We start from the raw sequence: 24,196 nt of genomic DNA, 5'->3' as shown, positions 1-24,196 counted from the left end.
AAGTTTAACAACTTCTGCGTTGCGTTCTTGCGTTATTGCGTGTCTTGCGTTTTATATAAACGTGCTGGTAGAAGAGTTAAGGTTGGACTTTTACCGTAGTTGCGTTTCTTGCGTTTCTGCGTTCTTGCGTTTTCTATAAACCAGGCCTAAGACCTCGCAAGACCCGGGGCCCGCCCATGAGGACGTCCTCTCCCGGAGGATCCGACAAATTAACTCTTCCAAACTAAATTTTTTTTAAGCCAACTAGGAACTTAAATCTTCGACGATGGTTTTGCTAATTTATGTTCGGGTCGGTTTCATAAATGCTTTCAAATCGAATGTCGGTGGAATCGCGTAGCTAAACGTGGCAATAAAAAATACGTTTGAAATGTTTTCTAAACAAAATTTCGATCTCCCTATTCCCATTAGTGTCCACAATTTTTTTTTTTAACGGAACACCAGGGCAAACAAGTGAAACAAAAATGTCAAAGGCCCTGGAGCCGCCTCTGCCGACGGAAACGGAAGCGCATACACGCGGGGTCGTCGAAGCATTACCAGCACGCGACCCGTTACTGCCCGAACTTTGACCCCCCCCCCCTTCCCCCGCAAACACCTGTAGACCTACAGCAATGTGCTTCATGTAGTCAGGGATGGCAAAAAAAACGGGAGTATTGGGGGGGGGGGGGGGGGGAAACCGTGAGAAGTTTATTAGGTTTTTTTATAATAATTCTTCTTCTTTTTTTTACAACACTTAGGATTATTTCAAAACGACTGCATTTTGGTGAGTTTTCTGAAAATTATTTTATCAAACAATAAACGTGTTAGTATGAAGCATATAGAGAAAACCATCTGTTCAGTTGTCTACACTCTGTTTTCCTAAATGAAATGTTTATCTATTACACGTATGAATTTCTAATTTTCGTTATAAAAAAATGAAATCAGCCTGTGTTTTTTACTTTTGTGTGCATATGTAATGACATAAACATTAAATATTTAAAGATGCAAAATAACGATTGCTAGGTTATCGAAAAAAAGATAATTATTATCCCTCGAATACAAAAAAAAATCCCTTTCGGCACAGCCTACAGGTATAGTAAGATTTTGATGCACCTATTGATTTTGTTTATTTATTTTAACTTTCTAAATATTGCCTATAACTGTTAAAATAAGTTTTTATTTAACACACTATTACTGCAAAGGGTGGAAATAACAAGGTTTTAAAGTAAAAAATAGAGAAGTGGTTCAGATGCTAGCTTCTGCAAACAGTAGGACCTACCTACCTACACCTTTTTTCGTGTGTAAACATTTTAGCTCTCGGTGTACGGCCATTTGGTAGGAGTTGGATGATGGCATGAACCAAAGTTCACAAAGACAAAGGGTAGTAACTGATTAATGAATTTTAACAAGATAGACAGTAATTTAAAAAAATCGTCAAAAATCACGTCCAAGACCATGGTTTAGTATTTGTTCTTTTTTTTTCGTTTTTATCGGAGCAGTTTCATTATATAGTTTAAACTTTAAGCTTTCGAATAATTCGATAGTCGACTCAGCTGCTCTGGCAGCGAATTCTAGCGGAAGGTGCGGGAACTACGTGAGATTCACAACCAGAAATGTGGTTGAAAACACATTTTTCGTACATTTATCACGCTTGGCATTATTTTAAAGAATTCTACGTTAAATTTCGCGACCGAGTTTCCTATTAAAATTTTATTTCCAACATGAGAACACATGAATTTTCTCGTTACCAAGTACTAAAAGACTCGCTCACTTTATTTGCCGGTTTGAAAACGGCATAATTTAAGTTGCTTGCATTAGCCCAGCAGTAGGGTTGGGAGAAGGAGATGATATACAATAGAGTAGGTACTGGATAATGGTCATGAGACAATTTGAAAACAAATTTTCATAACTATTACTTGCCCTGACTAACAGTAGAATATAACTGAATAGCCAGAAGCCGGCCGCCATCTTGTAAACCTTTCACGTCCGCAATCTTGGATGACCTTGACATTTGCTTCCACCCCGGCCGCTTTTTGTCTTCTAGAAAATTGCCGATACCGCCATTTTGAATTCGTCTGCTTGAGTCCGTCATATTTATTTTCATCTGCTGGTTTCGCCATCTTGTTTTCGTCTGCTAGTAGTTGACATCTTTGTTTTGGACGTTTGTCTTTACAGTGCTCCAATGTCGTTCTGTGTCGTTCAAGTGTCATAGAGGCCAATATAGCATTACATTATAGGTACGCTGAGTTTAATATGTTGTATGAAATTTATCAAGCGCTAGGAGATCCGAATCATGACAAATCAGACCTCTTGACATGGTAGACATCCGCGAGACTAAGAATATAAAAGTGACATTGAAAAATAACACACGCGGTTTTTTTTTTAATATGGAAGATATATATCAGCATTTTCGGAGGCTGCGATCTTTTTCTTTTATTTTACTGCTTGCTACTATAACGCTTTCCTTTCCTTCCTTATGTTTGCAGTGTGCATTTAAATGATGGCAATTTACTCTCTTTCCAATGCAGATTTCTGCCATGAGCGCTGTCCTTGTTTCGGTGTGCCCTGTTGCCAGATACACACCATAGAGCACAAAAGTTTTATACACAAGTTTGTAATGTGACTAAAATTGTTTGTTTTTCTAATGTACCCGAATCATTGTATTTTGTGAAGGTAAATTTGGAATGATAATTTTGGAAATACATTCTCCTGTTGTATTTCATCTAGAGCACATAATCTAATATCAATTTTTATGTCTAAGGAGTAGTAACAGAAAGACGCCATCTTGGTTTCAAATGTCTTGGTCAACAATTATTTATGTAATTTAATATAAATATTGTTTTGCACTTTTGAACATAGCACGTATTTTAATGGAATACCTTGTTATTAATAGTCATTGAGTATTAAAGTAGTTTCTCCTGTAATAATACTGTCAATAGAAATTTGTTTACTGTCTTAGAAAAATCAATAGTAAAATTTTAAAAAATTTAAAATTGTATACAAACTATGTTTTAATGTTGACAGGCCAGACAGTACCAATCTGGCAAGAGTGGTCGCCATTTACTCTGTACTGGAAACTAAGCGTGAACGGACTACAGGGACACTAGTGTCGAATACTGCACACACACACACACACACACAATGTTGACGTGTCGATCGCCATTTTTCTTCACTTACCATCGCGCATTAGTGTTAATCACAAAATCTTCAAACACCTTACGAACATCCTCCATCATGAATATTCGTAAATGTAGGTTTAAAGTATTAAGAAAAATTCCAGAAATTACAAATAAATTTAAAAACATAAAAAATTATCAGCTTTAAAATGCTTATTGATGAAACATTTAATGAAGTATCGCGTCATTTAATGAAACTTGTTCTTACTGTAAAAATATCAAGTCCTGTGTTCAACTCCAGGTGAGATAACAAATGAATAATTGTTAGTTTATTCTTCCACTACATTACCGAACAATACTGGTCAACCTCTCTCCGAACAACGAATTCATACCAGGCAACTTTCCGATCACCGATCAAGCATTTATGTTTTCATGGGACATACCATATATATACAGTGTTCATCGCACTCTCGAATCACTCAAAACAGAGCCAGTTACAAGCATAAAGGACTGTCTCCGAAACATTAGGCATACTACACAGACATAGCCTGGTGCGTTAAATATTACTGTACCTACGACATATTACAAAAAAAAAACCTTAACTGTTCATATATACCTACCAATATTTGAACACTACAAATTTTTTTTAATCAAAGTTTTCTGAATTTGGTAGTATTAATACATAGCCGAAAACATTGTTATCTATTATTAAGAATAAAATAGATACTAAAATCATTTAAGTCAATTGAGTTTCTTTCATTTATATATTTTATTATCCAGGAACTTTAAACCTAATTGCCATGCAAGTATTAATAGTTTAGCTTTAACTCTACCATGCAAGAAAAAGATTCTATTCAAAATTTGTTCCGCGGATCTTTTGTTGTCAGTGGCGGATATGAGAATTTTTTAGGGGAAAAAAAAGGGGAAGGGGGAGAATTTGAAAAAAAATAAATAAAAAAATATTTGAATTCGTGTTTTTAGAATACTTAAGTCAACAAGGGGTTTGGACTGTTACATTATCACTCTGGAATATGAGTCACTTCCTGTGTAGCTTTCTGTTACAGTTTGTTAAATTTTACAAAAACCCTTTTACTATATATAATGTATAAATTATACAAAGTAATCGAGAATTCAAACGAAGTATTAGAACTGAAATGGTCCACAGGAACATATATAGCCAACAAATCGCGCTTACATCGAGAGGTTGTGGAGTCGATACCAACACCCCGTTATGATTGAAATTTAAGAACATCCCAGTGGTTCTTCGGAGCCCATTATATAATGGAGGGAAGTAAAAGATTCGCACTTTAAGGGGGTACGGTTGAAACCAATAATTGGCGTCTTTCTGTTGATATGTCTCCTTAACCTCAAATAACCAAAGTATAAAACACAATCATACACCTCAAAAAAAAATCTTAAATTTTAAGAACAATTGAAAACAAAGTGTTGCAAACATTATAGAATAAAATACTATACAGCTAACTGATGTAAGTTATACACAAAATGACCCTTTTTTTTCTTTCAACAATTTCAATGTATTGTCAGCTTAAGTAACTATAACGGTATCTAACGTTCGTCATGACAATTATGTTTTTTTTTTCCCCGTAAAATTCGAAATCTCTAATAATTAAGGTGCATCGTTTCTCAGACCCCCCCCCCCCCCCCCTCCTACAAACTATCTACCTCTTCTTCTCAATGGCGGCTCCAGGAAGACTATTCACAAAATATATTGTCTCAAATACTGAAATTTAGTATTTTCGTACAAATTATGATTGAAAGAAGAGTTTAGCACACTAACGAAAGTATTTGAGTTAACATTAATATTCCCCACAAAGAAATAAGAAGTATAATTTGGGCTCGGAAGGGGCTGTCGCGCCCTACGCCCTTCCTCTGGAGCCGCGCTTGCGTTCTTCTACCATCGTCCCGAGGAATGTGGAAGGAATGCAGTCATGGAGGATTGGACAGGATGCTCCGAGGCCATGGGTGATGGGACAACGAAGGGGTGGGGGGGAAGGGGGTATGCAGACAGCCGGCGGGGCCGCACATACCAAACAGCTGACGGGAAACTATCCTCTCGCTTCCCCCCCCCCCCCCCCCTTCCTATTTTTTTTTGTTTAACCCCACCCACCCTCTCCCCTCCCGGAGCAAACAAAGGGCAGGTGATGCGGCGAGCTTAGGCGGCCTTGAAATACGCCTCTCTCTCTCTCTCTACCGCTCCGTCGGCCGTCGCCCCGCCTGGCTGCGACTCCCGTCCACCGCTGCCTTGCACCCAGCTGCCGACACGACTGCACGCGTTGAGGAAGTTAACAGCTCGTCGGAACACTTCAAACTACAGTTCATCCCAAGGGCCCCGCCCTACCCGAGCACACACACACACGTTGTGCAGAACTTCAGGAGAGACCACGAGATTTAAAAAAAACTGCTCGATATATACTACTGGTGTGTGTTTACGAAAAGCATTTTTAACAACACGCCGAGGGCGCATCAGTAGTTCTGTTTCCGGATAAAGTCGAAAACGCGTGAATACAGATTAATTTTTAGGCATGAAAACACCCGGTACACCATCTCAAAAGCACTCAAAGGGACTTGCATTACACCTTTATCTTCATTTCGCCGCCATGCAATGTTATTGTTACAGCCCCAATATCACAGTTGTCCTACGCACGACGAGAAGACTGCGCGCTAATAGCTCAAGAGGCGACGCCGCGCTAGAAGCACCAGCGAGCGTCGCGCTCATCATCCCGCCTCGCCGACACATATGCGCCACACCCCTGACTAGGTGGGACACCGCAAGGTAAAAGTTAATGAACTACGCGCGATAACAAGACACAAAATGTTCAGCAGTCATATTGTAGAGTGCACGTAACTACGCAAAGCGCGACAACGTTCAACTTCCAACTTTCTCGCGTTATGGCTTACGTTTTCGCGGCCATATTTGAAGAGAAGTATTCCGAAAAATTTTCAAACCTACGATGCTCTTGTTTATTTCATAAATTTTTAAACTTATTACACTTTCACACAGCGAAAGAAGTATTTTTTTTAAAACATAACTGACAATTTATTTTGTTTTCGTGATAAATATATTTTATAAAAAAAAGACTGGGGTAAGAAAAAAAATATTTTTTACAATTTCAAGTAATAGGATTGGTCATAGTTTTGAACCTGCGTACTTTATAAACGACTATGATAATCTTGCGTTGTTTGCTTGTTCAGGTGTTGCTGTCCTACCGTAGTTTATAACCTCCTTCCCCAACCAAACTGGTTATTTCATTTTCTTGACATTACTATAATGCGAGGGCTTTTCCATTTAAATTAATTCCATTATGTCCATTGCATTTGTTTTGGGATCACAAATATACAGAATGTTCACAAAAGAAAGCCCCAATTTCACAGTTTAATTTAGACTATTTACAACCAATCATACGTCAAACTGAAGGTAAACTACCCCAGTGTTTCTTACAAATGTCCAAAATGTGTACATTTAGTTATACGGTACACATTCAGCCTAAAGTCGAACTTTTCCCACACTTAGTTAACACGTCCGGAGTAATGGAAGCAATACACGGCTTACAAAAGAAATTCGGAAGTGGATGCTTGCCATTCAGTCACTGTGGCGTTGTGTGCGAGAAATCAGAATTCACAGTGTATTCGTTGTGTTGGTCTACATGGTAAATCCTGGGACCACCCGAGTGAGAATCCATTGCTGTAGTCCAGCAACACGCAACACCAGCCTTATCTTCTGATCGCTCCCACACCATCGCAAAGCAACGAGACCAGTGTCGGATGACTCTTCAGCGTGGGAAGCTGATTCCAGCAACAGATAGCATTTTCGATGCGAGGCAGTGTATCGCGATAGAAGGGCGAAGAAACGGGTACTTTTGTGTGGAAAATTTAATTTTAATACAAGTAGAAAAGACCAATATTTAAAAAAAAAAATCCAATTACATAATCCCAGCCTCTTTATTTAACTATGGGCTCAAAATACTAGGTAAATCTGTATCCTAGATGAACCGTAAATTGTGTCTCTAACACCCAAAGATTGCAATCAGAAGTTAAATACACTAAAAATTCATCAACTTAAAAAAAAATATACTTAATTGGACATTTTTATTATTGATGGGAAACTAGTTTAACAAACGCAGTGGTTAATATTGTACTACACCAGTTATGTTAGGGTTCTACATCGTCTGGATAGTTTCTAATTTCTTAGGATGAAATAATTTTAGAATCGTGGAACAGTTGAAGAAAGTGGAGGTTGAAGATAGACCTTATGTACCATTGTACAGCAACCACTTCCAAAACAAAAGTTCACACAAATTTTTATAACCTAACATGATCCAAAATAAAATGCCCAACATCCTCTTAAAAATATAGTAACACCTATTCCCAGGTCATCAAAATAAACACATTTTATCCAGTTCTTTATATAATTATTTCCATTTCTCATTTATTTTTTACCATATCTTAAGCCAGCATACATGCGAAATATTACCCGCCGTATTTTTGCTATAGATATCATATGTGTGTGTGTGTGTAGTGTGTAGGTGAAATGCAAAATAGCCCTTATCAAAAAAATAAAAAATCGAGTAAAGAGTCGATTCAGACTCAGTTGGCATTACTGCATCTACAGTGTCCATATTATGCTTCAAATGTCCACCATTCCTTTATAAATGTGAAATATGTGGTTTTTTTTTTAATTGTTGTTATCCATTAATGCATATGCAACAAAATTATCTTTATCCGCAATGTGACAATGTTTCAAAACGTTCCTATTCCTTAAGTGGTACATGTGTGTGTACACTTGTAACAAAACTGTCCTATTCCTGCAATTAGATTTTCACATAGATTGCAAGGTGAGAATGTGGTTTTGCAAACATTTACAGCACTGGATTATATTTTTGGTTGCATTATTAAAAGGGAATTTTGTTTTTCTTATTGGTGAAAATATTTGTAATTTCATTAGACAGGTGTTGTCAGCAGTTATTGCAGCTTTGTTTTTGTTGTGTAAATACCACATGGTCTGGTTTGTTGAATAGAAAGTGTGTTGACTTGAAAAATGGAGAATGAGGAATGTTGTGCTATTGCTGAACGAGGTAGGAGTCGGAAAAGAAAGTGTAATAAGAACGAATGGACTCGCGAAAAAAAGAAGAGAGAATAAGTTGCTCCTTTTATTGAAGTGAAACTTCTAATGCGACTTCCAACAAGGTTGCGTTAAACGTTTAACGCAACAGTGCTTTCATACTCCCTCCATGGTAGCGTTAACGCTACCATGGAGGGGGTATGAAAGCACTGTTGCGTTAAACGTTCAACGCTCCTGGGGAGGCGGAATAGAAAGACAGAGCGAGAGTGAATGCGTGGCACTCGAACGCATGCGCGTAGTATACCTGTTACAGGCCAACGCAAGAGGGAGAAAGAAAGATACACAAAGGTAGAAAGTAGGAGAGAGAAAGAGAGTGAGTCGGTAGATCCCAAGCACATGCGCGTGGTATTCTTGCTAGCAGCGAAGTAAACAGTGTGAGCGCCGTGAAAACCAAAGGGGGAACTACCATTGATGCAGTTTTTGCAAGAAATATTGAAAAAATAGAACTAAAACATTTCGTATATTACTTTAGTTATCATAATCCCATTGTAAATGTTATAGATTTGGATATTTCTCGAAAATGATAATTAAAAGATGCGATCAATTGTAAATTGTAAGCAATGTTAATAAAGTTTGTCTTAAAGAAACAATATGATATCACTTAAAATCAATTTCTACCCCTTCCTATTTTCATTTCCACATTACGAAGTTTCACTTCTTCCGGGCGGAGGGACTCCACGCACTATTTTTTTGGTCAGGTTATTTGTGATGTTTTTTAATTAGTTCAAGTTATGGCCCATCAATTTGCTAGGAAATTGACCCACTAGTGTTTGAAATGTGCAAAAATAAAATGTTACCTTCAGTCTATTGATCAAAATAGTAAATGGTCTTGCATTGTAGAGCTGTTTAGTGAATGGTTTGTAAAGCTATTTTTGTTGAAGGTTACTCTAACACCATCAAGGTTGTTATTTATTACATTATGATTACTTGAAATAAAGTTTGTTCAATCAGTTTGGTTTCTTTTTGTTCTAGAAACAAATCGAATACTCTGCCCAAGATGCCAAGCTGTGAGCACAATTCAAAAACATTCCAATGTGCGAGAATACAACCTCAAGATATCAGGCGTTTTCATCAAACATTTTATGCAAATGAAGGAAAAGTGGCGCAGTATGCATTCCTTTTGAAGCACACTTCACAACAGAAACCACAGAGGAATCACGAGATAAGGTTCCCGGAAGTTCCCGCAAGACGTGTGTTAATTGTTATTTTGTAAAGACCAGGGATGGATGTCAACAGGTTTGTGCAAAAACGTTTCTTTCCATTTTGGGTATCTCAAGTTACCATGTTCAGAATCTGTGCCGAAAACACCTTGTAACTGGTGCTTCCCATAGGGAATGCCGAGGAGACAGGTGTAGTGTTAAATATGAGGCTAAAAGGCAATTGGTTATGAAGTTCAAAACGAGTCTGAAACCAATGGAATACCACTACATGAGGGACAAATTAAAACGACAGTACCTCCCATGTGGTTTGAACATTAAAAAACTATGGCGCATGTATAGCAACAACCATACTGACGAAGTAGCCAACAAAGTGAAATATCAGTTTTTCAGAAAAAAATATTCCTCTACAAGTTCAATAGCAGTTTTAAGACACCAGCTAAGAATGCATGCTCTACATGCCTTCAAGTTAAAAACCAAATTCAGCAAGCTGGTCATGCCTCAAAAACAAAATATTATATGATGATACAGTTGAGAGTTCATCAATTGAAATCCAAAGCATTTGCAGCCACCTTCATGAAACAGAAACTAACAACATTCTGTTATTTTCCTAAGATCGCCAAAAAAAAAAGTTCTGCCCCGAATGCTTGACCAGGCAGCGTACTATAGTAGACAGTTACACTACTACAATTTTACCGTTTGTCGTGGGCACTCAAAAACACCACAGAATACTGACACAGTTACCATGTATACCTGGGTGGAAAAATAGATGTAAGGGTTTGAATGACATCGCTTCAGTCTTACTTGATACTCTCAGGAATGCACCACAATAAAGACAGCAATTACAATTATTGTGTTCGACTCTGTTCAAATGGCTGTCCTGGACAGAATAAAAACTCCACTGTGATTGGGGTAGTGATGAGGTGGTTTAAAGATGAATAACCAAAAACAGTACAGAAGGTTGAATTTGTGTTCCCTGTGTAGGACATTCTTTCCCACCACCCGACAGGGTTTTTGGGAGAGTAGAAAAAGTAATTAGGAGTGTGGGGACAATTGAAACACCTAGCAAATACACAGCTATTTTGAAGGATTTTGGGACTGTTAAGAGATTGGGTGCAGAAGTGCCTGTCCATGACTGGAAGTCTGCTGTTAAATAAGTAATCAAGCCTACCGAAAAATTAAATTTTCAGTTATCCTTGTGTAAAAGAATTATCTTAACTAGGAAAACCAAGGGAAACATTAGTGTGCAAGTCGAACAACACTATAGATGTGACTTAGGCGTTTCCGGATCAATAATAAAGAAGAACAAGTCGATAAGCAGCATTAAACCTAGTCAACTTGACAACATGGTTCCTGATAAACATGAAAAGATAATTGATGTTGCTAATCTTCTAGCTAAACATTTTGGAGCCAACTGGAGGGAGCAGGAAGACCTCATCTATTGCAAAAACATAATTGATGGTGAAGAAGACGTCATAGATGATGAAGTCCCAGATGAATATGACAATACGGATGAAGAAATTGTCGATGAAGTGCCTGATCTTGTTATTTAAAATGTTGAAATTTCCTGCAACTGTGCAGAATTAATTTTCATTCAGTCATATGTTATAGGTTTTGTACATTAATTTTTATAGAATATAAAAGTTAACATGCAAGGTATTTCAAACAAATTTCTTTCAAAACTTCCTATTTCCCGAATTGTTAGTTTCAAAACTTTCTTATTCCAATGGTATTTTTCGAAACTGCCCTTATCCGTCCTATATATTTTTTTTTAGCGACACCACGGTTCTTACATCTGGCAAATTTGATTTTTAATGACAATTACTTATGATCAATATCTGCAAATAAATATACTTCAATATATTAATTATTACACTTTGCATACGTTTTTCGTGATTTTCCTAAAATCTCTTGGAGTAGATAAAGGCAGTTTTGCAGTTCACCTACTCATGTGTGTGTGTGCACGTGTGTGTGTACAGAGACAGAGAGTAGAGAGAAGAGCGCCGACTGGTGCGCTGCTGCGCGAACATCACATCGCCAGAGACATCAGACACAAAACAGATGTCAACAAGAACATACAAATTATGAAACTTCAATGTTTTAAATATACATCCACTGGCAAAGTTTCTGTTTGTGCAAAAAAAGTAAATTATAAGTTAGTTGAAAGTTTCATTAGTCCTTAGAGGTGTTTTGAAAATGAAGTTAGAATGGACCACTCTTAGGCATGGAGTTGAAGCTGCATAAAGCTGTCTTAAGTTCAAAGACACAATTCTGAGCAGAAGTACAAATGTAATTAAGTGTTAAAAAATTGGCAAATAAAAAGTTTAAAATAATAATATAAGTGCAGAGGTTTCGGCAAAGTAGTTTATAAACGAGTATTTGAAAACTTCATGGTTGAACCTTTTTTTGTCTTGCTTTTTTTTTTTGCATCATTGGGTGTCTTGCGTAGTTTATAAATCTTGCCTTAGCTTGAGCAAAATAATTTTTTTTTATATATAAATTAAAATGTGTTTAACAGGGAAGCTCAAAGTTTGTCTCACACCTTGTACAAGAACAATTTAAAAGTAACCAACGCCATTACAAACTCCCACCCAAAGACGATTAACGCAACCTCACAGGCTAACCTTGTAACACTTGGCTGTGAGAGGCCACCTCTTTCCGCTTTCTAACGCTTGTGAACTACTGTTGGCTTCAAGTCAAGTATATTTTATGAATAAAAATAATAATAATTTCGGGACCGCCACGCGCTTTAGAAGTGAAACTTTGCATTTCAATAATCCAACTCTACAGATAGTACAAAGTATTCAGCAATTCACTTGAACGATACAACAAAAAAGTACGCAATAGATATTAGCAAAGGAAGTTTAAAAAAAAAATTATGGTGACGAAGAACTTGCAAAGAATAATATTATAGTTTTCGGAATCTCTACTTGATTCGTCTCTTTGCGTTGCACTTATCGTTACGCTCATATGAGTCATCGCCAAACAAATGTGAAGAATTGTGAAGCGCTAACTTGCCCCTTTCGAAAATACTGCCCGATACTTCAGCAAAACTATCTTTAGCAACAAAGTTTATGCTTTTACTGTTTTCAAAATGCAAATTAAGCGAGATTCTCTTTATTCATTTTCACCCTTGTGACGACAACTTATTTGTATATATTTGGGCGCCAATTTAAACATATCTGAAATGTTTAGACATATTTATGTATTATAATATTTAGGGGGTTATTAATATTAACTGTGTCTAAAATTGCCTTTAACTGGTGATTCTAGCCTAATTTGTTATATGAATAACAGATTAGTTTGCAGTGAGGTCAAGACATGAATTTCGACTTAGTCTGTAGTTTGAATATAGTCTAGTATTTGAGAATAGGTACCTACTAAATAACTAATGGAAAACCAGAACAAACTATTATTAATGTAATGAAATCTGTGTTTTATTAAGCAATGAACTACTACAAGTAAAATTATTCCCAGAAAGTCCAGAATGCTGCAAAGATTACTATTAAAAATGAATTAATAAAATAATTTTTAAAAATTACTTCGTTTCAACACAGGACATTTTAGTTTTCCAATTGGTTATCACAGTTATTTGTTTACTGGTAACATAAACTATGCCATCTGAAACCACTGCTGAAGGTTTAAAACTCTGACAGAAATATCTTATTGCAAATGGTATCTTTTAAAACACGCAAACTCTCAGAAATCAAAGTTAAAATCAAAATAATGTTACCAGCTCAATCAACAGGGGTAGAGCAAAACATGAGTCTTCTGTTTTCCAGGGATACCTCTAGGCAATACAAAACAGTTAAAACGTGAATCTAAAATTAATGGAAAGCTCTGATATCATTAAATTGATATGATTCTAATAACAAAACCAATTGAACTGACTACACATACACAATAATATCAACACAATACATACCAGTTTTCTGTCAACATTACCTATTTTTATAGAGACATCCAACAGATTTGTAAGTATTAATCCGCAATCAAATCCACGATCGTTCTTTCAATTATCTGCCAAGAAGATCTGCAAAGGAGATCGAAAGTTAGGTAGGTACGTAGAAGTCGACAGCAAATCGTAGAATTCACGGAACAGCGACTGCTTCAATCAGCCTGAACGTGGGTTCTTCTCAGAGGTGACAGACAAGACATAACATCGATGGATGGACTCGGGTGTAGTAACAGTTTCGGTGTGGAGGAAAATTATCGTCCTGTAGTCTGTTCGGTCTGCATCACGTACTTCCAGATGCATGGCCCCCACAAGGTTGGGGCTGTGTGGACCCCTGAGTCCAGGGCCAAGGTTTGAGGGCAAAGGGGGCCTGGGCCCAGCCCTGTTTATTTTTAAATGTAAAAATTATTTTTATAAACTATAAAAACATATTGAATATTTTATAAATAAAGCTTATTTTGGACTTATAAAATAGTAATCATAATTATAACACGTATTTTCAAGTTAAATAACATTCTAAAAAGAATGTAGGTAAGAAATAGCCATGCAATTATAATGTAACACAAGACTGAAAAATGTGTGGCTGGGGGGAGGAGGGGGGGTGTGTCCGATCCTGGCTCCAGGGGCCGTTATCGAATGTGGGGGCCATGTCTAGATGAGTTCGTACAAATAAGAATTTTTGTAGATTATCTTCTTATTATTTAGTCCACATAGAGCGTAATTCACTTGACGATGATGAAATTCAATTTCAATTTATTCATTAGAAAATCTCAAAGTCACAATCATAAATAACATTGTTCTTATAATATGTAACTCCATCTTGTTACTTCGAAATAAAGTTTCTAAAATTTGGAAATTGTCGGCACACGACTGATCTTCGTGAAGCTTTCAAATAAACGCTTTCTGCTATGTACTGGCCCATCAACACAGCTCTTAAAAATTTAACCTATAATAACAAATTATTTAATTACAAAAACAAAGAAAAAAATTCCTTTCAAACAGTATACCTGAATCAAGAAATTTCTAAGGAGCATTCTCCTGAGATTATTCAATAATTAAATAAAAATTCGCAAATGTATAAAAATCACAAATTACAAAGGAGACTTTTAATTGGCTAACAACAAAACTTGAAAATCAAAGATAAATTATTCAACTAAGAAGTTAATTAAACAGTATTGAAACCAAATGTTACATTCGGAATTGCAAAGAGTAATTTGAAAAATATGTTAAAATATTGAATTAGCAATTCCTCTACTATTTAAAAAAGAATAATCCTTATAATACGATTCTTAGTCGATCACCAACTACGCGGTAATTCCACATAGATAAATGCCCATCAACGCTATAGCGTTTATCGTAAAATTTCCCGAAATAGGTATCTCTCATAATCTGTGTTATGTTCGGATTTTTCATACTTACTAAATTTGATGTTCAACAGCATTAGCTATCGCATTTTTTCCCCCAATGAGAGCACCTTACTAGCCACCCTGAAATTTGTTGACCTCTAATTCGTAGTAAAATTTCTTGAATTTCTTTTTTGACCGTTTCATAAACCAGTTGCTATGGTTCTCTCTTTCCCTCCCTTGCATTACCTACCAACCTCTATCAGCCTCTATCAACCTCTTTCCTTTTCTTTGCTCTTTTTCTTTTCTCCTCCTTTTCTTTGCTCTTTTTCTTTTCTCCTCCTTTTCTTTTCTCCCCTTTTATTCTTTTCCCTTTCTTCTATGCTACTTCTCTTCTGTAGTTTCCCCCATCCTTTTTTTTATCATTCTCTCTGTTTTTCTTTTCTTTCCTCTTTTTCTTTTCTCCTTTTCTTTGCTCTTTTTTTCTTTTTTCCTCCTTTTTTCTCCCCTTTTATTTTTTTCCCCTTTCTTCCTTTTCTCCTCTGTAGTTTCCCCCGTCCTTTTTTTCATTCTCTCTGTTTTTTCTTTTCTCCTTTCTGTTTTCCTTTTCTATTTTTCCCTTATTTCTTTTAATGCCATCATTGCCATCTATTGTTTTACCATCACGAGACCTACATTTGAAATTAATCGTGCAAATGTGGTAGGATGATCTTCTTTTACATTTTTAGGCTGACAGCAATTCCATTTATATTTTTTTAATACTTTTCAAACTTTAAAAAAAACTCTACTTTGATATTTAATTTTTGTTTGAAAATTTAAGAGAAGTGGAAGTGTTGAAAGTAAACCAATTTTTTTTTCTGATGACCTTGCCAAATTATTTTTTGTAAATGCACCAGTTTCGTCTGCACTTTTACAATACGAATAGGTTATGCCGACAGCAATTAACACATTCGTCTAATATTTCCCCCCCCCCCCCCCTTTTTTCATGATTCCGTATCTATCATGTATCCATCAGTTACTTGACCAATGCCAAAACAAAAATATCCTTAGTATTATTTTATTTATTTATATACTGTTAATGTAGATGAATTCTTTGTAGTTGGTGTTTTACACAGCTACTCCAGTTATCACATGATTTGTTTAAATATCCTTGTTTTAAGAAAAAATGCTCACATTACACGAAATTTCAGGAAGACTATGATAATATGCAATATTTCAATGTATTTTATCTTTTAATAATTAGGCATTGTGGATGTACTCCATTACAATATATTTTTTTCACTTTTGAGTCTAGACTGTTCTCTAGATTAATAGTGACGAAGAAATTCATTTTTTTTCAATCATTGCTTTAAATATCTTAACATCTTAGGATAAAGAAAACTAAAAATAATTTTAAAATTTCCTGTTCTTTATTTTGCAAACTAGGGTAAAATGTGGTAAATCGGTGGGAAAATTAAGTTTTTTAATCATGCTAGTTTTGTTGAAATTTTTATTATTTTAATATTTTATAGAAGGAAAGTTCACGATTGAATAAAACTAACGTTGTTTACGAATTATAAAAAAAAAATAACGAAAAGGCAGTCATGGGAACGTTCGACAGATGTGAAAACTTTGTTTTTAAATGTGTAATGTGACATCATTTCTACGTCAAATGTACGTAAGAAAATTATTTTGGTATTATCATCACTAGAATTTCGGTGACGCGAACCCATAAGTTTTGCCCCTACCAAAAATCGCCCAATGCGGCTGAAGAAGTTTTAACTTCAAAAAAGTATTAACCTATAGTTAGAGACCCGAAAAATTCGCGGGTTCATTTCGTGTTATGCTAAAATTCAAATAATTATATCTTAGTGCTGCTTCTGTCATTGGTTCACTGTTAATCTGGAGGACTGAGGGCCAGTTAGAGACCCCTCACTCATAGAAGTGTCGAATCACAGGCCACCCAGTTGAGACGACTCACAAGTCAACAGCCAATGAACAGTTGGCATTTGCCCGAGTGTGTAGAGGACATTGGAGTCTATCCTGGAGGTCATTGAACCCGCGAATTTTTCCCGGGTCTCTACCTATAGTATGTTAAATTAAAATGACGGAAGTGGAGGAAGGTGAAGTTCCAGCAGCTTCCACGACGATGCGTCCCTGGCTCCAGGAATGTATACGTCACCAAAGGCCGCGAAGCATGCCGAGTGACGCCATAGGCCGCGCGCGCGCACGTTGCCAGCATGCCGAGCCAGTCACGTGGGTTGGAATTCTGATGAAGTGAGGTCTCGTGGACGGCTTTCGCCGTGTGCCGGGGGCCGAATGCTTCGAATGTCGTCACCTCGATTACCATTCCGGTGCCCATTACACACTAAAGAAAACTTTCGGCTCAACCTACTGGCGCAGGTAGTCTGCCTCAATCTTCAGTACTGAATAAATGTCGAACACTGTTGCCAATTTGATACTACTCAGCTTATAACTAGAGACCGGAAAAATTCGCGGGTTCAATGACCTCCAGGATATACTCCAATATCCTCTACACACTCGGGCAAATGCCAACTGTTCATTGGTTGTTGACTTATGAGTCGTCTTGACTGGGTGGCCTGTGATTCGACACTTACATGAGTGAGGGTCTCTAATTGGCCCTCAGTCCTCCAGATTAACAGTGAACCAATGACAGAAGCAGCACTAAGGTATAATTATTTGAATTTTGGCATAACACGAAATGAACTCGCGAATTTTTCAGGTCTCTAGTTAACATTAAAAAATTGTATTTTGTATACCATCTCTTGAAATAATTTTTGTTAATTTTACTGATTGTTGATTTATTTTAAGGCTAGAAATGAATTTGTATTTAAATATAAATAACTTTATTTCACCATTAAAAAATTATATTTATTAGATATTTCTTGCGCTTGTGAAATTTTAACTGTAAAATGGAAATAAACGTAATATCTTTCTCTTCCCGCCCCCCAGAAACTATTTTAAAATCTTAAACATTGTTGCGATGGCTGGAGCAGCTCGTTGGCCGTGCTTATCTCTGGGGAAAACCCGCTGCTACCGAGGTAATGCCCGTCCTACCCATTTCCTCTCCTCCTGCCAGAACATGGACTCCTTTGGCGTGATGTTTTCTAAACCACACCTCTGTCCCGCGGGGTTCAGAAGTAGCGCCTTACTGTACCTCTATCTCTCTCAACCTCGAGGGTTCGGCACGTCCCCAGAGCCCTGTCAACGCGAAGTGGCGTAACTAGAACGCCAATGTTCTCGCAGCTTCGGGTGTTACCAGAGGCCGGTGGAGACACTCGAGTGTGTTTTAATAACATTTCTTGGACATACGCCATTGCAGTTTTGCTCTGTTGGTGCCTGATGACGGGAACATATGCCAGTTCCCGAAACATCGCAACTGTTTTGTCATTGGACACCTAATGTGTTCGTCGGTGTTGTCCCTAAAATCGGTTTATCGTCATTGATGTGTTCGTATATTTGCTTCGTAATCCAGGTTTTGTTGTCTGGCTGCATTTACTGTTATTGTTGAAACTGTCTGTCATTGTTACATCAATGTGTTCGTCTGTGCTTTTATGTTGTTTTTTTTTCGTGACTAAATTCAATCCACAAAATTCTTGTGCTGCCTCCACGTAATTCTTGTGCTGTCGGTTATTTAAGTTTGAATGTGTTCGTCTTTGCTGTCGTCGTTGTGTTGTCTATAATACCTGTTTAGGTTCATCGTTGGGTTTAGATGGTTTTCATCAGCATATTTGTTCTCTGTGGATCTATGTTAATGTTTTCATTTTTATTTCTTATTTTGAATTCTTGAATTTTTTCCAGGACCAACAGTGCAAAACTGCAATGGCTTTATGTCTATGAAATTGCATTAAATCAAAATTATCCATGGATAAGTAATTTAAAGAACGTTCTGGAGTGTGTTTGGGAGGCTGTTGGCGCATTCTCGCAGCAATACGAGAGTGAAATGAAGAGGGCGAGTGCTCGTTGGAGAGCGATAGCGGGCGACGAGAGACGAACTTCTTGTGCGAAGATCGGAGCATCAGGGACGGCGTCGCGACGCCACGAACAAGTGAGCAGCACGTTGGGACAGAGGCGCGCGGCAAGAGACCAACAGTAGAGAGAGCCACTGTCGAGCCGAGCTCCAGTGGGGAGAGTAAATTGTGGACTTACGAAAGTGTGCAATTAAATTTTGACAATCGTTTTAAAAAATTTAATGTATGAAAAGTGCACACAGCAGTTGATAAATAAAACCCTAATCAATTAATTTCACCACGCGAAACAATAACTTTGCCACTGTTGTCCAATAAAGGAGTAGTTTTTTTTTTATACAATCACTTTTCGGTCACCCCTTGCAGTAAGTGTTTTGTCGTATCAAAACCTGTTTCAGACAAAAGTTTTGGTTAATCATGAATGTATTTGATACTGTGCCTGTGTGCCTACTAACGAAGTTTATTTTTTTGTTCTTCATACTTTCTTTTCTCCCACCCTTTGAGCTTTAAATTCGAACCTAAATACAGTTATTTGTATAACTGCCCTATAAATTATCAACATTTAACTATAAATAAAAAAAGCGTCATTAATGTGATGATATAAATGCAAAACCAGCTAATGCAATTATTTAATTCATAATACAATTATAAACTTTCATTCTGATACAGTTGGTTCCAGATTTACCAAAAATTACTTACATTGCGCACTTATTGTTGTTCCAAAACCAAATTTATATTTTCATTAAAGCCTAGAGGGATGTAAAGAAAGCATTGGTCTGTATTAATTCTGTCTTCGATGCATAGAGCATACAATATCACTGAACTGTCTTATTCATAGCACTCATAGACTGCAAAATAAATAATTTTGTATGTTAAATATGCAAGTTCATGAGTGTTTCTGTGACAAACACTCGTGTTTCGTTACAAAACAAAAATTTAAAACGTTCAAAATTAAATGAACTTAAAACCATGAGATACAATTAATTGTGGTTACAAACATTAAACAAGAGCATAAGCTGCTGCGGTTGTGGAATCATTAATTACGTCGAACAATGAACTTCGCAACCTTGCGTTGAAACTAGGAGAGTGTTCCCGGGACTCGCAACTCTGCAGGGAGCCTGTCCAGCCGCGCGCTGCAGAAACGGCGAAGGAGTTGGAGTATTGCTGCGTCTTATAGGCGGGAATGCAAAGTTTAAGTTCCCATTTCGAGCGTGCGTTGAAACCAGGAGTCGGCAATGCCGGACGCGACGGACGTGTTTTTTGGCCAGCCCTGCCTTCGCGCGCACAAAAGGTGCGGAAGGTTTCTGAAGGATGAGGGGGGAGGGGGGTAGACCAGAGAGACCTGGGGCCGCCGGCTGTGTGGTGAATAAACCATGGAAGAGGGGGGAGGGGAAGGGAACTCGCCTTTTCATTACAGCTGTGAGCCATCATCTGCTGCCTGCCCTGTCCCCCTCACCCGCAAACCCTCCTTCCATCGGACAAACCCGAGTTCCCATAGTTCCGCCGCCACTGTGTCCACATGCCGATGAACAATAAGGCGAAAATCTCTCGCACTGCCTGTCCTTGGGCTAGCGTGAGACTGCCGACACTGCACGGACGGCAAGGTAGGAGGAGGGGAGGGGGGATGGTCTCTATCATTGAGGTAAGAAGTAAGGGAGCTGGTGTGTGCAATCTTTGAAATGTTAACACCTACCTGAAGTCGGAACTGAGAACGACTTCACATCCCACACCCCACCCCCTCTTCAACACCTCTCCCCCCCCCCCCCCCCCATATCAAAATAGCAAAACCGCTTTTGGTTAAAATTAACCTTAACGCCAATTCCTTGCAGAAATGTTGTTCCAAGCCATTAAGGCCCCCGCGTACCTGGGCACTCATGCGGTGTACAGAGCTTCAGATGAAGACAAGCGATTTGAGAACTGCTTTCTGTTTTTAAACCGTATTTTCAGAAGAGTGAAATCGACTGAAAACGCACGTTTTCAGGATAATATTTAGGCATGAAACCCCGTTAACATTATTACTGAAAGCACTCAAGGTCATTGCATTACATCCTTTTCTCAATATCTCCGCCATATTAATGTTACAGTTACCGCTCAAAATATAGTTGCCTCCGTACACGACGAGAAGACTTGTGCGCCAGTTCAAAGGCGACACCGCAGTAGAGGCACCAGCGAGCGTCGCACCTATAATCCCGCCTCACCAACACAGATATACACCCCTGACTAGACGGGCCCCTTAAACTTCTAGCATGTTAGCCTTTGTACAGCTACTGTTTGTTTTTCTATCGAACTGCTAACCACAGTGACAAACTTCAGAAGAGACATCCACTTCATGGATTCTACCGAACGTTAGGTTGCAATTTACCTGACTCTTAAAGATTTCACTAACCAAAACATAAAGGTGGGCGCGTGCGCGTTAAAAGTTAAGCTTTTTTTTTTTGGTACGGTAGAAAAAAACTTAATTATATAGTTAACAACAAAATGAGCACAGCGTTCATCATATTAAAAATAAACTATACACGGAGGTAAATATAATCCAAGCCATGTACCTATGTTGATACAATTTTTTCTGTTAGTAATATAATATGTAAACATGAAGAAAACGAAACTGCATAAACTGTGTTCGCTGCGGTTTCAGCATTTAAAAAAAAAAAAAAAAAAAAACTAGTAGATATTTGTAGCCAGGGGTGAAAATCTGTAGGATTCGCTTGTGTGGGGGAGGGGAGGGGGGAAGTGAAAATTCGCCGAGGAGGGGGAAGGGGGTGTCCGAGAGTCATCTAAGGGTATGATGCTTTTTATGTATTATACTGCCCATATTTTGGCCTATATACATGCAATACTCAAAAAACTTTAAATTATAAAGCTTTCCATAAAACATAGTTGTGACGTTTACATTTATCAACCCCATTTTGCAAGCGCAAGCGGGCTCCCTCAGTGAGGAGCTGCTAATTCCGGGTCGTCCCCCCCTTTTTTTCTCTCCTAAAAAAAAGTTTTATAAAGCATTTTATATTAGCTGAAAATAAAGTTTAAACAAGTACAAATATTGCTCTCCTGAAAAAATTGCAAATGTGTAACATGGTCATATCTAGAGTAAATATTTCATTAATAAATTTATTATGGTATGATTTTTATTTCTATTAATACCAATTCTCCGTTTAATAAAATGTATTTTACCGACACCCGTAGATATCGATTTTATAGTTAAAAGGATTTTTTAGTTCCAAAAAAAATTATCTAGCCATCTCTGCCTTTGTTTTTAAATTAACGTGTTAAGTGATTTTTTTTCTCCTGACCTTTTAAAAGTTTTTGCCGAGCCACTTTAAAACAATGGCAACTGGTCATGGCCCTCCTGCCCTTGACGAGTGGCTGGATGCGCCACAGACTACAGTAAACATCTTAAACTTTCCCACGTCCCCGTACACAGGCCTACTGCTGAGATGAAAGTGGACAAGACTTTGATGAGGACGGTCCCGGTAACTTCAATGCACGATTCTTTCCGAGAATCAGGTGTGTCGCTCCTTATTGCGTATCCGATTGTATTTTAACATTAAAAATATTTTTTAAAAAAAGGAATTAGATATTTTGTGACGCAAAGCTGTATGTTTACAAAAATTTTGGATTTGGTTAATATGTATAAACCTTTAAGGAACTTCGTTCCCAGTAGCAATTGTACTGTTCAACGTAAAAAAATAAAAATAAAATAAACAGTTAAATGTGTTTTCTTATTTCAAACTGTAAAATCACAAAAAAAATTTATTTGGAAAATATTAATTAGAAATCTTCGATATAAACTTGATACTCGATAAGGAAAATTGTCCCCGGGAGGAATTGAATTTTGACGTAAAATATTAAAATAAAGTAAGCAGTTGAATGAGTTTGTGATAGGAAACTGTACTACAACCAAAATTAATTTGATTTTGAAAATTTGAATTATAAAACTTTGATATAAACTGGATGTGCAATACGAAACAATTAGGAGTTAAATTATTTTATTTTTACATAAATTTAAAAACTTCGAAGGAAGGCCGTGAGAAAACATCACTCCATTCCTGATTCGCAGGTCTATGAAAATCACAGAATGAATGCTGCACAGTTATTTAATTTACCTTTGTCAGGATACTTTAAAATGACACCTGCCGCCAACAAAACTCAAATACTACGAAAGCCTAAGATGCCAATGCCATAAACCACCACCCTCGTCAGACATCTGACCACTTTGATCCTAATGAACAACTTAACTGGTTATTTAACAAAATCTCAATTTGAAGTAATGACGTAATTGTAATTCAGTAGGTATAGAACAAAAAAAAATCTTAACATGAAACAAATTAACGTTCTTTGAATGATAAATGCAATGAGGAATTTTAATTAAATACCATTTTTGGCCGTTTTGCACAGTTTATCATGGAAATCATGACTAAATTCCTTCAACGGAATTCGTACGTGCTGTTATTGTGTTGTCTATAATACTTCCTTAGTTTCATCGTTGGGTCCGCCTGATTAAGGCTTGTTCTTGTAAATTTATGTTTCATTTTTAATTCTTATTTTGCATTCTTTAGTTTTTTCCCCCCTTTACAGTGCAAACCTGCAATTATGTCCAAAAAATGGTATTAATTGATGCGCTAAATACAATTTTTTTTAAGTTGGGTGAGATTATCATCAAAATATTAACATAACCCACTACTTTGAGAGACTGGTGCAAATTAAAAAAAAGGACACATTAATTGGCGTCCGAGATCACTTCGCTATTTCTAAAGCCTGGAGCTTAAGAACTACTGCGTATGAAAACCTACTATTTTATTTTTTTAAATATACTCAATTTTAAATGTGCTTATAAAAAACGGTGAACGTTTTCAATAAATTGCCTTATTTGAGGCTACCAAGACGGGTGATTGGTGTGATAACAGAAATATTAACGTAATTTATTTGAAGTTTATTTTAAGAAACAAAATGTACTCAAATTTTAATTTCCTACAGGAAACTTTTGCAACAGATCAAGTTTTTTCTTGTTTCGCTATTTTTGTAACGAAATTCCACCACGCCCAACCGGCGCCCACAGCTACCTCAGAGCTGTATTTTTCCAGACCGGCATGACTTATCAAAACATTTCATGATACCGATTGTAATGAGAGATTAAGTAGGTGTGGTTGTTGAAAAAAAAATGTAAGTAATGCATCAACGCATGAAGTCACAATACCAAAAAACCAAACGGATGCAGAATCGCTTCTCAGCTATTCAAAACATTCCGATTCGTACTGATCGTAGGTATGGCAGTTGCAACAATGCTGCAGTCTACCATAAGTTGTCCAGTTAAAACGAATGCAGTTCCAAATGTGCTTAAATACAACTGCTACAGAACACACCACTGGCAACAAAATAACTTAAGACGCAGAATAAACTCGATGGGCGAGTTTCAGAATACATCATAATTTCAATAAAATGTAAATAAATCACGCACTATGAAAGCAACTTGGCTGGATAGTTTGTCTACTTTCGGTATTCCGAATTGACTCGAAAGTTATAATTCACTCTTTAATTTTTTTT

The 24,196-nt window shown here is 37.1% G+C and overlaps 1 protein-coding gene across 2 annotated transcripts in view; it reads right to left on the bottom strand.

The window, feature by feature from the left end:
* The window catches only part of LOC134538379 (protein numb), a 225,866-nt gene that overhangs the window by 201,223 nt on the left and 447 nt on the right, over window positions 1-24,196 (bottom strand). The gene's annotated exons all lie outside the window — the stretch shown is intronic.

The sequence above is a fragment of the Bacillus rossius genome, chromosome 13 (genome assembly GCF_032445375.1).
Source record: "Bacillus rossius redtenbacheri isolate Brsri chromosome 13, Brsri_v3, whole genome shotgun sequence".
NCBI lineage: Eukaryota > Metazoa > Arthropoda > Insecta > Phasmatodea > Bacillidae > Bacillus > Bacillus rossius.
Note: the sequence above shows the minus strand (reverse complement) of the source record. Positions and strands in the feature narration are given on the sequence as shown.